This window comes from Alnus glutinosa, chromosome 10 (genome assembly GCF_958979055.1).
Source record: "Alnus glutinosa chromosome 10, dhAlnGlut1.1, whole genome shotgun sequence".
Taxonomy (NCBI): domain Eukaryota; kingdom Viridiplantae; phylum Streptophyta; class Magnoliopsida; order Fagales; family Betulaceae; genus Alnus; species Alnus glutinosa.
Genome location: NC_084895.1, coordinates 1,901,330 through 1,917,812, shown reverse-complemented (window position 1 = coordinate 1,917,812; position 16,483 = coordinate 1,901,330). Strand labels below are relative to the sequence as shown.

The following is a 16,483-nucleotide window of genomic DNA, read 5'->3' as shown; positions in this document are numbered from 1 at the left end:
CAAATATGGCCCCCAGTTATATTACTAGAAACTAGTCAATCACAAAACATTCGACAAGGAGTAATCATTGAAAGACCCTTAAGTTTCAAATTACAGATTGGTGAGATGGCATACAATCATTAGGTATAGCTACCATTTGGTCTTTAGATGTATAGCAACATTTTTTTTATTTTTTATTTTTGAAGGATTGATATATAGAAAGTTAAGGGCAGATGTAAATAATGAAGCATCTATGGTATAGAAACTAATGATGGAAAGAAAAAAGATTATAGAACTCACATAATGCATATCCACCAAAGTCGAACTTTGGAGTTTTGACTGTAAAAATGCTTCGCTTTGTTATCTAGTCTCCAAAAATTACATAGACAACAGGACAAGCAGATAAATAGAGAAACAGTTCGTAAGGCAATAAGTTAACAATTTCCTGACAAGTTTCAACTTTTGAATTTTTTTTTAGTCTCCCAAATATCAAGGAGTTGGAAGTAAATGAGCCTAGCCCAATTGTTACAGAGAATGTTCCCCATCCCCAGGAAAATATACTCTGGTATATTTTAAATAATGACAATTCATGACAATTCACTACAAAATATACTCTGGTAAATGTTTATTTGCACTGCCCACATGTAGCTCAAACAATTTATAACAACCTACAACCAACATAAAAACAAGCACACATGTAATGTTTCACAAACAAACGACTGGGTCTTTTAAAACCATAATCTAAAATAGCATCGAATACCCACTTAAACTCCTTTTTCATTTTCTCATTTCAACATTTTGGTAATTGAATGAATCAAAAATTACATTAGCTTCCAATCAACTCAGTGCCACTTAGATATCAAGCAAACTGCCATTTTATTTTACTTTAAATCAAGTCAGTCACCTTAACAATGATCACACATTACCGTATTGGTAAGAATATGGTTTCAAATAAGTTAGAAATTCTTTTTGGCACAAATAAAAGCATGCATAAAAAAATAAAATAGCAAATTAGGCTTTGTGGGCTAGGTTATTGTTACTAAACAGTTGGAATCAATTACAACAGTTGGGTTGTATTTAACCCAAAGCCTAGCGTCCGAATTGGGTATCAAAAGAATTATTGGATGAAGGAATCTTGGAGTATTGCTCACTCGAATTAGCCTAGAGAAATGGGTTTCTCTGATTGCCCAAACCCATTTCATATTATTTAAACACAATTTAACAGTCTTTTCCCCCAAAAGTAGACATACGTTACCCATTTCAAATACAGGAAAAATCTAATCGATTAAGGTCATACATTTACCATCTACAGTAAAAATGAAAAAAGCTCAAAAACAGCAACTCTCATAAACTATCCATAAATTTGTGATTTCCAACATCGGAAAGAACATAACAAACATTGTCAATAAAAACAACAATTGAAACTAAATTCACAACATAAAATTACACCAGAGGTAGACTAACATATATGTATACAGTAGTGATGACAAGTATAAAACCCAAGTTCCAACAGATACATAACCCGAGTTCCAAAACATCCAAATTGTTTCTCAGACATACATAAATTATACTTGATCATTCATTCCAAGAGATCAAAAGCAAATTTGTCTGGAATGATGAGTATGTTTTGTTAAGCCTGGTTCTTCTGCTGCTGCTAATGGTTCAAAAGTCTTTTGAAGAGCATGATGTCTAGCTCAGAGAGATGAATTGCAAGGGACCCTATTCATTCTGCAAATAAAATTTATGAAAAAAAAAAAAAAACATAAATATAAAGAAATTCAATTCCTACATCCAATCCATATATATACCATATGATTACTGAAAGCTCTGATGAAATAAGAGAAAAAGAAATGCATATATACATCAAACACTTCAATTTGCTTATAGGGAATAGACAAACTCAAATAAAATCAAATCAAATAATTGTAGTTAGTTAAACTTAATTTCTTCAAAGTATCATACACCAAGAATAAAAAATCAATTATTCTTAGATCACTAACATTTCAAAAAATGTGAAAAAAATGTCACAAACCCTAATTACTTACTTCATAAAGGAGCTGATTCTTGGGGAGCGGCTTCACCATTTCTGGAAAAAGCAAAACTTGTAGGCGTAATCGAATAACTGGATCTGACCCCATTTCTCACTGTGAAAAGTAACACAAATTCAATGACGAGGAAATGATCAAATGTGATCAAAGTCCAAGTATCCAAATGATCTAATGATTGAACAAAGAAAGATAAATATAATAAAAAACACAGAGCACGAGAAATCAAAAATGTGAGTCAGAGTGAGATAATGGGAACATAAATGCAAAAAAATAAATAAATAAATAAACTTTCTTGTAAAACAGAATGTGGAAGAAAAAGAAAAGCAAGCACCTCATCTTCGTTTAATTTATTAAAACCAAGCTTTTTGTTTTGTCCATATCGATTCAGTTTCATCACCGGCCAGTAGACATAACTCTTGCTTCACTATTAGTACTCTTTCTTCTGCAAAACCAGTTAATACTTTATAAAGATCAAGAAAATAAATAGGAAGTTTAACGTTTAATAAAATTATATTTATTAAATTGATGGGACTAATAATAAATCCTAAGTAGATAAATTTATATGATCGGAATAAAATGGGTTTAAGACCAAATAATATAATTGAATTATAAAATACTAATAAGTCATTAGGTAATAAATAATTAATTGTATGGGTATAATATGGTTAAATTAAATATTAGGGTTGGATATTAATTCTTAAATGATAGAAATATTATATGGTGGAGGTCCTGATGTAATTAATGAAAGTTGGGAGTCTTTTAATAAAAAGAATCCAATCTCTGCCACGTGGCTTTACCCAATTGGCTGAATTGGATTTCACTATCCCCTCACAACCACTCACAAGATGCCACGTGTCCCTTGTCATTTTCTTTTCTTTCTTTTCCTCTCTCTTCCTCCCTCACGCACGGATCCCTTTCCTTCTTCCTTTTCTTTTCCTTCTTTCTTCTCTTTTCTTCTTCTTTCTTCGTTCTTCCTTCTTTTGCCCGAGCACAGTCAGAGAGGCGAGAGAGAGAGAGATGCTGAGACAGAGAGTGAGATAGAGAGAGACGAGAGAGAGAGTGAAATTGAGAGACAAAGGGATTGGAAAGGAGAGATTTGGAGGATCCGAGAGAGAGACCCAGCGAAGCAAGGGGAAATGATCGTTGGTGGGTCACCACCGGTGAATGCCGGCGAGGCAGAGGCGACTTCCAGCTTGTGGGGTACGTTTTCCGGTGAAACCCGTGGAGCCCGAGACCCGCCAGACCCGAGAGAGAGAACCCGGGCGGTTTGTGGACCCGTGAGCGAACCCGATCCTTCCGGAGGTCCGATCCTCCATGTCCGGCAGTTCCTGTGGATTTCCGGCGGAACCCAGGAGCCGAACAACGAAGACCCGTAACCCAAAACCCATGCAACCCACAACCCGTGACCCGTGACCCGCCAACCCGTGAGGAAGACCCGGTCCTCCAGGAGCGATTTTCCGGCGAGTTTTCCAGCGGTCCAGTAGCGATTTCCGGTGGATTTTCTAGGAAAAATCCTCTAGGTAATTTCTTGTTAATTCCCAGTTGCTAATTTTGTTGAATATATGTTTTGGGGGTTCTTGATTTCCAGTGTGTGTCTCGGCTGAGCCGTGTGTGTGTGCTGTGAGTGATGGGTTCGGCTGTGTCCTTTGTTGTGGCCGGTTGTGAGTTGGCAGAAACTATGTGGGTGTTTTCTGGACTGTTGGCAGATTGGGAATTTGATGGGTTCACTGTAGTTGGCTGATTTGGGCTGAACATATGTATATGAAATTGGTGATTTTGGTAGTGCTATTTTATGTTAAAATTCTAGAATAGGTGCTGAAATTTGGATTGGGTTCCAAGGAGATTGGAACCAATTGGGTTGAGTTATGCAAGGGTTTGGTTAACCTTTTGTTGTGGCCGTGTGTGTGTTGAAATAGCGGAATTGTGGTGTACTTTGTTGATTGGCCTAATATAGAGGAAAGGTACTTGTTGAAAGGGTAGTTGATGGGTGGTTATTTAGGTGCTTGGCCGAAAGGTGTTGGTGATAAATTGTTGAGTATTGTTGAAGTGTTAGCTTGTTGGTGTAGAATTAAAGTTTTAATCCTAAAGTTAATGTATATAGGTCCTTTGTTATACAACCAACTATGGATAGAAGTTAAAATTAGGGTTGTATGATATTGGTAAGACCAAGTGAGATGAGGGCTAAAATGAAATAAATAGTTTCACATAAATTGCAATAAGAGTGGTTGAATTAATAGGTTAAATCAGATCAAGGCCTTATAGTCTAATCACCTAAGTATTTGTATATAATAAAAGAGGTCAACTATTAAGTGTAACGGTTAAGACTTGAAGAACAAGAGTTGTAAAATTATCAAAATAATTTATGTATAAGTGAAGGAAATACATAAACATGATCCGAATTCAGTTAGTAATATAATTACATAACTAGGGTGTTTGTCTATGTATTGTAAAATACCTAAGTGGGTTATGAGGCTATGTTTAGCTTAATAAACATCGTACGTATAAACGTATACACATGAATATACATATGCATGTATATGAGTTAAGTATATATGATTAACTTAGTAAATAAGTAATAGGCCATCAAAAGATTAATAATGATAATGAGACCTAATAATCGTAAATAGGTAAAATAACCTCTAGAATATATATATATGACAAGAAGTTTAAGAAAAGATTAGGTATTAAATATAAGGTTAAAATATCAATGCTATAAAATAGTAAATAGTCTAGATAATCTTATGACAACAAATATAAAATAGTGATATTATGTAAATACCTAAATAGACTCTAGTCAATTAGTAATTGAGTGACTTAGTATCTAATTCATCTATCTATGTATATGGTATTTGTGTATACCATCGGATTAGGTTCAAGTGTATATATATATATACGTATGCATAAAGTCGAGTTAAATATATATTGTTAAGTTAGTAAATAATCAACAAGCTAATTAAATGATTATCAATGATAATATGATATAATAATAAAGAGTAGGCAAATAAATAGTAAACGCATATTAAAGATAATAAGCGAAATAAAATATGAACCTAAACTTAAATGATAACCTAATAATAGTTTAAGATACTTAGCTAGATTTAAAAGCGGGTAACGCGATGTGGGAGCACACGGGTAGTTGAGATGTCATAGAGTATGGGATTCAATAGTATAGCCTAACGATACTAATGTTTGCAGGATAATGTCTGGATTTGAGACTTCAACTTGTTCTCCAATGTAGAGTTCAAGTAAATAGAATACGGGGAGTGTTCGAGTCATGAGTTTAATGCAGTCAAGGTGAGTATTCTACTCACTGAGAAGTATTATTTTCTTAAATGATGAATTGCAAAGTATATGTTGTTTTACAAACTTGAGCCAACTGTATGTTGATTATGATTTGTTTGGATGATTTAAGTACTTTTGAGTATATTGAACTTATGATGATGTTTTGAAGTATGAATATGATATGTAGAGTTTAAATGAATAGAGTTACCGTATTTTATGGTTTGGAGTTTTGAAAACTATGATTGCAATGGAACATGAATATGATTTTAGAGTGAGTTAAGCGATGCAAATTGTTTAAGAAATGACACGTTAAATGGTTTATGTTTTTATAAAGAAAACATGTGCTAAAGGCATGATTCATATGCATATAAACGCTAAACGTGCATCGAAGTGGGGTTTATAACCCACGGGAAACAATGCTTGGGGTAATTCCCATGATGCTTGGATTAATTTCCATGATGCTTAGGATAACCCATGATGCTTAGATTAATTTCCATGATGCTTGGATTAATTTCCATGATGTGCATTGCATGATCATTTATAGAATGGTTTTGATGAGTGTGATGTTTTATACTACGAGTAGTTTTGCTAGACGTATGAGTATGCATAAGAGTCTCAATGGGAAAGAACTTATGTATATTTCTATCGGATGGTTGCATGATTTAAATGCTCTTGTTTTTAAGCCTCACTAAATCAAAAGTAATATAGTAGGTGAGGATGTATGTAGATGTTTCCAACAATGGAACTTCTACGTATAAGCTCAGCTGCGTAGTATGCTTTAAATGCTTTTTAGTAGTCAGTGTTTGCTATATCAGCTATGGGGGTTTTCAAATAAAAAGTTTATAAATTGGTGGCTGTTATAGTGTACGCATGACTAGAAAATGAAAGTTGGTTCCTTGCGAAAACTTAGTGAATAGTATACCTTTGAGGTCTTAGTGTATTATTTTATGCTAAGACGGTGGGCTCATAATTTCACCTATACGGATGTGACAAACCCCCACAACCGTATAGATGTTCCTTTGGCTGTAGGTACTCCGGTCGTAGGGGAGAGTGTAGTAGATGCGCACTTGGGATAATATGACCGAAGCTCGCCGCGACGGTCGTAATGGCTGGACCACAATTGTCCACTATTTTTAGGTTTTGTTTATGGCTTGTGACGCTTTGGTCACTTGTTATTGTATAAGCCATTCCTGTTGTTTAAATATTATGTTGATAAGACTTAAACATATAGATGTTAAATGGCTCTGTATTGTAAATAATTTGTAATAGATGTATAAGCTATGCTTTCCGCTGATTAGGTTTATGTTTTCCCTGCATAGTTAATTATATGTTATACTCTGATTTACCAGGTGTATATATTATGGGATATATACCATATGTTGGCTGTGCGACACATCGTCGTGCCACTGTGAGGACTCGTTTATGTTTGTATATAATAATAATAATAATAAAAAAAAAAAAAAAAAAAAAAAAACGGGTCGTCACATACTTAGAACACAAAACAAGCATCAATGTATGTATGATTGAGAGAGAATTGCTCACCCATAAAGCATTGGTGGAATGAAGTCAAGGCTGAAGTAGAATCAACTACGGGATCAAAATGTTCCTAGAGCACAAAAATGAAATAGAAACCAAACAAGAATTTTAAATAATGGCATTTCATTTAATTTAAGAGAAAATATCAAACAGTATAGAACTGCAAAATATAATTTGGCATGAAAAAAACCCTCACTATTGTAATCCTTCAAACAGTCAACATGATAAGTAATCTTTTTCACACCGAGGGAATGTTATAGTATATTACAGAGTCCAAGAATCTAAGGTATAGTTGGAGACTATCACCTAGTCACAATCGAACTTAGCTACAGTTGAAATCTATTACCTAGTTGTAGTTGAAGTCTATTTGCATTATTCTCATCTACCCTAATTATCCTATAAGTAGGAGCATGTAATATTGTAAACATCACCAAAGAAATAAGAGCAAAATGTAACCCTTTAGGCTTTATCCTGTAGATGTAGGTCATATACCGAACCATGTAATTATATGTCTTTATTTATATTCTGCTTTATATTTATTTGTACATTGCATTATATTATCTTTCATAGTATCAGAGCATATAATGCAATGTACAAATAAATATACAAAAAAGTTCAGATGCATATGAACATTTTATATTTGGATTCACATACAAAAAAGTTCATGCTAGAAGAAAACAATGGAGCATCTCATGTCTAGAAACTTTAATGGCAAAAATGGTGACTATAGAACCTGGATGATGCATGCACACCAAAGTCAACCTCTGGAGTTCTGACAATACAAATGCCTCATTGGGTTATCTGTTCTACAAGATCAACTCCAGCAACCCTTCCAGATGCCACAACATTAGCATTACATTCTTGGAATATGTACAGTACCACAGGGAACACTTGGAAAAGGAAAACACTCTGCAATTGGCCAAAATAACTAACATCACAAATGCAACTCAAGTAGATCATTGGAAGCTGAAAAGAAAGAGGAATACTAGGCATCCAAACACTTATTTCCAGAATTTGGTTCCAAACTGATGTGTCACAATCCTATGAGATTGTGGCACACTTTTCAAAATGATAGATTTCATGAGATTGTGACACATCAGTTTGGAACTAAATTCTGGAAACAATTGTTTGGATGCCTAGCATTCCTCGAAAAGAAAATTTAACCCAGCTTGTGTGGACCAATGATAAAAAAAAGGCCAATCTGCTTCTTTCATTGCAATATCTCTACAACCTAACTTCCATCTTTATTTTTTATTTTTATTTCTTTACAATACATAACCTCTATTCTTACAATCTGCCATGAAATACCCCGAGTTTCATAAGATAATTCACTAAAAATGTCTGAGTAATTAGATCTTCACCACTAAGAAAAAAAGGTTTCTAGAACACTACTTATTCAAGAAAAACAAAAACTTACCTATATGAAAAGCCCATGGATATCCATCACAGCAAAATGATCCCCTCCATCTTGACAGATAGAGCAGAGTTCATCATTTACATTACTTGACAATTTACAACCTTTTGACAGGGATATAGACAATTCATGAAGAGAAACTTGGTCGGATGTGTAAATCTGTAGGTAACTACAAAAACAAATGAAAAAAAATAAAATAAAATTGAGGAAAGCTAATACAATTTACAACCTTTTGACAGGGATTAAAATGTTCCAAGAGCACAAAAATGAAATAGAAACCAAACAAATATTTTAAATAATGACATTTCCTTTAATTTAAGAGAAAATATCAAACAGTTTAAAGCATAAGGCATGTGTTGAACCCCGCACAATTAATGATGTAACAAGTGATCTCATTGTCAAAACGGAGTACTTCATATTATTCATCCAAAAAAAAAAAAAAAATCACTCACATGGAAAATGGCAACATAACCACCAAATACTTGAAAGCACAATGAATTCTGTAGCAATCTCTGCAACATAACCACTTCTCTTTTGGCAATAGAACTGCAAAATATAATTTGGCATGAAAAAAACCCTCACTATTGTAATCCTTCAAACAGTCAACATGATACGTAGTCTTTTTGAAAAAAACTCTCAAAAACTATCCCTGAATTTGTGATTCCAACATCGAAAAGAACATAACCAACATTATCAATAAAAACAACCGTTGAAACTAATTTCACAACATAAAATTACACCAGAGGTAGACTAACAAATCACAATGCCATTCAACAAATTAAGGAAAAAATAATAATAAAAGAAAGGAAAGGAATCAAATTATATATAGTCTTGTTTGTTGTTGTTGTATCCCATCAAATTACCAAACGCCAACAATATTTTATTGTGTCATGGATGTCATCTATTTAAAAGATAAAGCGTTTTAGCTTCTGCCAAATTAAAAACGTAACAACATAAAACACATTATATACCTTACCAAAGGAATAACTATGTGTTGAACGTCCACAAGGGGTAGTTGATCGATCAATCGGCTGGAGACCACGTCTCATGAAGCGGAAGCCACTAGTTCGAATTTTCTTTTCCCTTTTTGTGTGGACATGTCAAAAAAAAAAAAAAAAAAAACTGCGTGTTGAACAATTATATTTTTTTTAATTTTACTATTTTTTCAAGAAAAATGTTTGGGATATTTAAATTTTTATTAGAACTTCCTTAAAAACTCACATGGTATCCCACACATGAATGTCACACGGCACAATATGGGTAGAAAATTAAGTAATTAAATTTGATAGTCCACCTGCAAGATGAAGCTACATAAAAACTAGGGGCCTTGACCCCCCTTGGCTTTCAAACTTTCTTTTGAAAATTTTTATTAAGTTAAATAAATATGTTTTTTTAGACTCAAAAATCTAGGTTTGACCTTTTATTTATTCTCTGTCATCTCCCCACAAATGAGCAAGAATAGGTTGAAATGAAGATGATTCATTTTATGAAAAAAAAAAAAAAAAAAAAAAAAAAAAAAAAGAAGAAGAAGATAAGTCATGCATGTCCTCACATGCATTTTTTTGCTTTATAAACTGAAGCAGAGGGCTATGGCAGGAGCTATAATCCTGACAGATGAAATTTTCTGCCACTATTATTACCCAAAGCTGGGAATAATAACAGAAAAGAAAAGGCATTAATTTTACCTCAAATCATGTGATAAAATCTACGTTCTTAAGTAAATACTCACATGGTACAACATATTTGCACCTCAACAACAAAATATAGCTAGGACTCTCACCATATGTTTGACATATTTGAAATTGTCATAAAGAACACGTAATATAGAAATAATACAATAAATTCCAAAACAAATACTTCGTAATTCAAATTTCTCCAATTTAATTCAAATTCCCCCCTACCTCATATTCGTTTTTTGAAGCATTAGAATACTAAATTTGACACCCTCAATTTCGTATATAAACCATCAATTTAAAAACATGTATTTAACTCTACAAATTAGAAATTAGTAATGCCTTTTCCCTTCAAACTCAAGGAACACACCATCTACCTTTTCTGAAAAGAAAGTGTTTCTTAGTTTAAGCGAAAGGGCCAAGCTAAGTCATAATCCACATCAACCACGAATTTTTCTATAAGTTAATACAATCTCAAACTATCATTTTTCCAAGTCATAGATGAACTACTTGATGAATTGTTTGGGGCTAAAGTGTTCTCTAAGTTGTATCTGCAGTTTGTTTATCATAAGATTAGGGTCAAATCTAAACTAATATTGATCTTAGAGAAAGTGATTTGAAATTTAGGTTAATCACAAAGACCAATAGTGCAATTTTTCCTTGCTTTTATAACGAAAAATTGGGCTTAATTATATTGATAGTAAAGGAAACATAAATTAATTTGATATAGTAATGAGAGGTAGGGTTAGTGGAGACCAACTCATTAATATTAATTAATATAATGAATCTCACTTAACACAAGCTCTTCTTGATTACAATATGATCCTTAATTACCTAATTTCTCACCTAATGTCACCATCTTCTTGCTTATAATATATATAGACGTACATAGACAGGTTATCTGATTGAGTTAATTTACTCAGCTAACTTACAAAAAAAAAAAAGAAAAGGGAAAGAAAAGAAAAGAAAAGAAAAAAGTACATAATTGTGCAAGTGGATACCGGCCAATTAACTTTTTAACGTCATATATATGCAATTCTAACGATTGTGATAAATTTGTGAGATTTCGGATTCAGATGGTTGGCATTTGAACCGGAGAAGATCTGATTAGTGTTATTTGAAGGGCAAAATTGTTTTCACAAATATAAAATGACAATTTTACCCTTCAAATAAAACTAACCGGTTCCCCTCCCGTTCATTTGAACCGAAGAGGATGTGTTGGGATTCTCACAATGCCATTGAACCAAATTACAAGTCCGGTTTGATGTGTACTTTGTTTATTTATTTTTTATATTCTAGTACTTTTGTTTATTGGAGTATGTTATTGCTTGAAATAATCAAATTTATCGTATTTCCTACTGCCTCCAGAATTTTAGTGTTTCTTTATGACTGCCATTTAAATCTGGATCTGTATCTTCTAAATTCTCTGTCATGGATGTGTCTAATGAGTGAACAAAGAAAAATAGACATAATAAAGAACAAAGAGCAACAGAAATCAAATGGGAGGTAACTCGTTTGCTCTGATATATCCCACCAGAGGGAAATATTCAAATTTATAACGACGGTGAATCATTTGTCAACATTTAATTCAACTGCCGATGAATACTTAAAAACGACGTTAAAATAGTGGGCATTCTATGAATTGAAATTTATCAACGTTTTGTAAACGTCAAATAATAATAATAATAATAATAAATAAATAAATAAATTATTTTTTATTATTTTTTTTTTAAAAAAAAAATCCATATATAGAAAAAAATCCATATATAAAAAAAAATCCAGATATACTTGCATCCTAGAAACCCCCGCATCTTCTAAATATATCGTTTTACATGGGCGTGGAGCCAATGATATCGTTTGGGAATAATATATCGTTGTTTTTTATAGGAAAAATTTCATAACAAACTGTCAAACTACCATTTAATTGATGTCTACCTTCAAACTATCAAAAAATTGTCAATGTCCCTCCAAAATACCCTTAAAAAGCCTTGAAATTGAGACAGGGAACAAACCACGTCTCGGCCATTTTTGGTGGTTTGGCCAATGGGGTGGCTTAGACACCTTTTGATTTTTTGATTTTTCTATTTCTTTTTTTTTTTTTAATTTGAAATTTTTAGTTTTTAATTTTTGATTTAAATACACTTCTAGTCTTTGAGTTTTGGAAACTTTATTTTTTTGTTATTGAGTTTTAATACGCATCACAAATGCCATCCAAAAACTAACGGTCCGCCACGTGTCAACCCTTGACATGTCACAATAAAGCAAACCAATAATTTTGTAAGCAGATGTGAAAGTCGTTACGAATAGATGGATGAATTACATGGGTATGTTTGGCAAAGTGTTAATTTTGGAGTTAATAAAAAGTAATAGATGTGATATAAAGTAAAAAGAATTTGTATAAAAAAATGAAAAAGTTTTGTATTGTAGTGAATTTTTTTATTTGAATTGTAATAAAAAATTATTGATGTGATATAAAAAGTAAAAAAAATATATATATATTTTGATGTTGATTATTTTTTAAAAATGTAAAACTAAAGTTAGAAAATGTGAAAATTAACGAAGCACTATTATGTTCTGGACAGTACTTTGCCAAACATACATCAAAATAATTTTCTTTTTATTGAGTTGTTTGACGTAAAAGAGATATGATATGTTGCCATCTCATAACACAATTATTGACTTAAGAGTCCATTAGAGAGTTTTTGTCGCTGAAAGAAGTCAACGAACTCATCAGATGCCATTTGGTAATCTCAGCTATGGTTCAAGGAAATGAAAGAAGAAGAATGCAAAACGCAGAGTAAAAGCAGATAGGAAGGTGTGTTTTGGTTTAACAATGAAGATAGGAAAAGGAAAGTCTGTTGGAATGATGGACCCGCGCAGGCAAGGGCAGTATCACGTGATAGTACCAGTAGAAACGGTCGACTTTTTTTTTCTGTTTCCAGCCTGACAAACTTAATTGACTTTGGTGGATTCAATTGAATATGGGCAATTGTGGTGGACTCCACACCATCTCACTAAACAACAAATGGAAGAACAGGAGGCGCAAAGCTACGAGTAGGAGTGGAACAGGGGCTATGTCATGATAATAATGTTTGATCATTGATCATTTGTATACTTGGGTTATGGTTAGTTTGGGTTTAACATTTCAAAAGTTTAGAAAAAAAAAAATAATAATTTTTAAAAACGCATTTAAGTATTTGGTAAAATTATATTTTGACTTTTAAAATTATAATTTAACCTTTAAAATTTTGCGTTTTAAAAAAAAAAACCCATTTGCCTCCCTACAATTTGAAACAATAAATTTTCTGTATTTTCGAATCGTAATTTTTTAAAAGCGCATTTATAAATAATTTATTTTTTATTATTTAGTTTAAAATTGCACCTTTTTTTTTTTTTTTTTACAAAATTACAATCTAAAATACACCGATTAATTCATTGATTTAGTCGAGGAGAGTGAGAGAGGGAGAGAGTGAATGTTGTTATAATAACTATTATAAGGATGTTCATGGCCTACCATCAAAAGAAGGAAAAAGAAGACAAAAAGAAAAAAAAGAAACTTCAATGAATCCATTTCCTTTAAAAAGGAGAGACGACAATCTAAAAGTGCAAAATTACCAACATATCCTCAATTAATAATTGTGCAAGTGGACTACGTTATCTTGTTCACGAGGAAGAGTAGGCATCAAAGATATCTCTTGCAATAATGTCATGTAACAGGACCACATAATCGAGGGAGATACAAATTAGGACTAGCAAAACGGTATGTGGGTCGACCTGTTTAAGATAGACCCAAATACGACACGTTTATGTTAACGAGTCGGAGCTCAAGATATGACACGGTAATTTCACGGGTCACCCGACACGACTTGTGAAACCCGTTTAGTATAATGTGTCGTATCGGGTCGAAACAACTCGACACGACCCGTTTAATCTGTTTAGCTTTAAAAGTTTTTTTTTTTATTTATTTAAATGAAATAATAATAGTTTAGCAATTCATCTCTAGAAATTAAATTCATAATAGGCTAACACTAAATCACTTAATATGCTTAATTATCTAATCAAATAAAAAAAAATGGTGTGGGTATCTACATATTCTTGACAATGAATGTAAAGGTTCATGTGATGTTTTTTTTTATTTTTTTTTTGAATCGAGGTTCATGTGATGTTATTGTCGCTAACAAGCAATTTTCGCGTTATCTAGCGTACAGATTTTTGAGATGTCACTGATGTATATATTTGCTTTTCTTTCCAGTAACTGGTGCTAATCCTGGACCTCATTTTCTTGTAATTGAATAGCCTTGTCCTTGTGATAACCTTATTCATATAGCATTTATATCAGATTTTGGCCGAGATGATTATCACTACTCTACGGTGGCCGAGATGATAATAAATTGACTGACTCTACAGTCTCTACCTAATAGTCTGCTAATATTCTAATAATCACATTTCCTTTAAAGCATAATCGTGTCTGGCGGATCACCTGCGGATGACCCGTGACATGACCTATCAGGCTGAGCTAAACGGGTCGACCTGTTTATGACTCAAACCTGTTTATGGTAAACCCAAACCCGTTAATTTCGTGTCGTGTTTATGTCGGGTTGTGTCAAAATTGCCAGCCCTAATACAAATAATCAATAATGTCATCGTTTCAATTCAGTGGGAGAAATACCAATTTTTTTATTAAAGAACCTTAATGTCGTGGAAAGCCAATCTAACCACATCCGCATTTTTTTTATTATAATATATTTAATTAAATTCATTAAAATAACGTTATTTTGAATTTGGTAAGTTTAAGACTTTTTTCACTATCATTTCAAAGTCATACTTCATTATATTTATTTATTTATTTTCATTTATTTAAATAATCTAAATCTCAATTACTCTATGAGATAATGATCATTTATAGCTAATAATTGTAAATTGTGTAATAAGTGAAATATTAATTTCTTTAAGCTTGCATATAATAATAACCGCATTGGTTAATCTTGCGTATAGATTTATATAGTAATTCAAAACGCTTAATACCTCATATGCGAATACCGGATAATAACCGCATTTAATAACTGTGTGAACGTGGATACGGATACCTAAAAGTGATAACAGCGTTATGCGGATGTGAATATTGCTAATTAAAAACCGCATTCGCATTTTCAGTCCTACTTGATACCCCAAAAGCAATTTCATTTCCTACAAAAAAAAAAAAATGTTAAAAAGCTAATTTTAAGAGTAAATATGATTAACAACTCGGTACCACTTGATTTCCTGAGTGAATTTGTTGAACGTGCATGGTAGATCAAGTAGGTGGGGCGGATAAACAACCATTGCTAAAAGTGGGGTTATGGTAAGCCCTTCAAGGTGGATATTTGAACCAACTTTAGGTAAGGTGAAGGGATCATCTTAAAGTATCGATCTCGCATGCTTTACCATAAGAGGCACCGCCAATGTGAGAAATAACTAGAAGCATCAGCCATTTTATGTGCAGATATCCACTATGCCACTGCCCGCTTGTGATCACCAACAATGAAAGCACATCAGACACCACCCTCCAATGCTGGCTCAAGACTCTGCTCAAATCAAATGGGTTCTTATTGTAATTGTTTTAAGCCATGGGCAGCATCCCCAATAGCAAGGTTGAAAAAGAGACTAAAAACACGAAAATTGAAACTTAATTGCTAATAGAAAACCACTCCACATACAGCGGGAGTACTCTATCAAATAATCAAACACTCACTGATGCATTGTATACTCTCTCTCTCGACCGACCAGGTGTGGACAAATGGCCAAACTAATAATAAAGTTTTGGTTTTGTTTTCTTCTCCGGCCTACAACTGCTAGAATAGATAAGCCCCAAAGTTACTTTTGGGGCAAATCCAAAGTACGTAACAAGAAGTTAGGTGGGTGTCTTTTTCCCTTCAAGGGATAACACTGTATCTCTAGATTGAGGAGAAATTAATGCTATATGTTTCTCTTTTCCCATATTTTGTTGATGTGTGTTGCCAATCAACCCTTTGAATATATATGTATTTGAGAAAATAGTTGATCAAATGGTTGATTAGCTGTGTCACATCAATAAGGTGAGCAGTATCCTCTTAGTTATTTCATCAATTATATATTTCATCAATTATATATAGATTATTACCTTATTTTGTATGAAAATTAAGTTGTAATAATCTGATAAGAGGAATCTGTTTTTTGCCAATTAAATGACCGAACTGCCTTTATTACGAAGTTGTGCACATAAACCTGACAAAAAAGAAAACATGATCCAACTAGTTGATCATAAGAGCAGAAATGATTAAAAAATGGACATTTATACTGTTGTGACAATAATAAGTTAGGGATGCCCAATTAAGTAGAAAATAACTGAATAAAAAATAATACAAGACATGAAGATTTAAGTAGTTTGACTTAATAAGCCTACATCTAGATGGAGTACAAAGAGTAATACAGAAAAAATCATTCAAATTCAAAAGCTCAAATCTTACTCACTCAAAACGAAAATTATACAAAAGAGAAAATACTTTGAATTCTCTAAGCCATCGTGTGGCCAA

General features: G+C 32.7%; 1 long non-coding RNA gene across 1 annotated transcript; it reads right to left on the bottom strand.

Annotated features, from left to right (window-relative positions):
* Positions 1–1,385: 1,385 nt before the first annotated feature.
* On the bottom strand, positions 1,386–7,730 carry LOC133880564 (uncharacterized). The gene is made up of 3 exons (XR_009902328.1): positions 7,598–7,730; positions 2,359–2,469; positions 1,386–1,707 (listed from the first exon to the last, which is right to left on the bottom strand). It is a non-coding gene; the product is annotated as an uncharacterized LOC133880564 (long non-coding RNA).
* Positions 7,731–16,483: the final 8,753 nt, after the last annotated feature.